This window comes from Frankliniella occidentalis, unplaced genomic scaffold, assembly GCF_000697945.3.
Source record: "Frankliniella occidentalis isolate FOCC.00 unplaced genomic scaffold, Focc_3.1 Scaffold407, whole genome shotgun sequence".
Classification (NCBI taxonomy): Eukaryota; Metazoa; Arthropoda; class Insecta; order Thysanoptera; family Thripidae; genus Frankliniella; species Frankliniella occidentalis.
In genome coordinates, this window is record NW_026267529.1 from 191,722 (window position 1) to 193,062 (window position 1,341).

General features: G+C 54.8%; 1 protein-coding gene across 2 annotated transcripts in view; it reads right to left on the reverse strand.

Moving 5' to 3' along the window:
* Positions 1-1,341, reverse strand: part of LOC113202312 (trithorax group protein osa-like) — a 13,298-nt gene that overhangs the window by 7,053 nt on the left and 4,904 nt on the right. The window lies entirely within an intron of this gene.

A 1,341-nucleotide genomic window follows, 5' to 3' on the forward strand; every position in this document is an offset into this window, starting at 1 on the left:
CGGGGCGAGATCTACGGGATTGCGGGCTTTTGCGGGATTTATAGTACAGTAGGGGCGGGGTCCGTGGCGGATCGTCAGGTGAGGTGAGGCTCTCTGATCCCACTCGATCGCCCACCACAGCACAAGCGCGCGCAGTTTGAGGGGGAAGGGGGATCGCCCCCTGTCGTCGCTAGTGAGCCCCCTCCTGAAAGGTAGGCTACAAAAGTCCTGTCTGTAGGCGACCCACGGCGCATCGCCCCCGCTGTCAGCGCGCCGCATCGACTGATCGCAAAAATAAAATAAAAAATGAAATAAAAACGCGACGCGGCGACGAGACGCCGGTGACCGCGGTGTTGACTCAGTGTGACGGGATCCCCTGGCGTGACGGGGCGCTTCCCCACAGGGAGCATAGTGGGGCCGGTCAGTCACGCACACACAGTCACGCTGGCGTGACGGCCAACGAGCCGTGGTCTCCAGCCGTGTTACCGGGAAAGAAAGGGAAGCAAAACTGTGCGCGGCACTCCCCGACAAAGAAATGCCTCAGCGGGCCCTTTCAACGAGTTTTGCACACTTTTTCTCTCTCTATCTCTCTCTGCTTGCCTTCCTGTGATTCGCAGGCCACGTGCTAGACTGCGTGCATGATTTATTTAGTTTTGTATTTTTTTAAGGCGTCTGCGTGTGGCGTGGTCTGAAGCAAAGGGAGACCATGGTTTCTCTCGCTTTGTTGTGCTGAATGAGAACATTGATGTAGAAAACACGCTGACGCGTTTACCGACCACGAGTTCTAAAATGAAACAAATACTTAAAAGATCAGTTACGGTCACATGTTTCGCACAACCACAACCGACGAATATCTCCACAGCAAGTCCGCTCAAAAATTTTAGAGGTTCAAACTGAATGTTCTCAGCGGTTTTGCAGATTAATTGTCATTGCCAGAAACATGCAAATAATTAAGAATACTCCATATTTTCGTACAACTATAACTATTCGTCCAAGACTTTGATGACGACAATTGTACACATCGTGGGATCTAGGGGGTGGGGAGGGGGGGGGGCATGCGCTACTCGCCACGCCAAGGGTGCGGACACAATACAACGGTGGCATTCCCTGGGTGGGACGGAAAGCAGCGCGAGAATCAGCTGCGGACACACACACGCGCGGAGCACGGGAGCCCCGAGTGCGCGCCGGAGTGCGGCCAGGCGGCCCGCCAGGGGGAAGAGGAGGAGCAGGAGTCTGGAATCGGGTCAGAGGAAGCACCTAACGCGGCCAATGTAACCATTTAGAAGGGAAACGTGTGAAGTCCACGCCTTGTGTGTGTGCGCGCTCCAGAACAACAAGAATAATAACCAGGGTGCCCCCGCT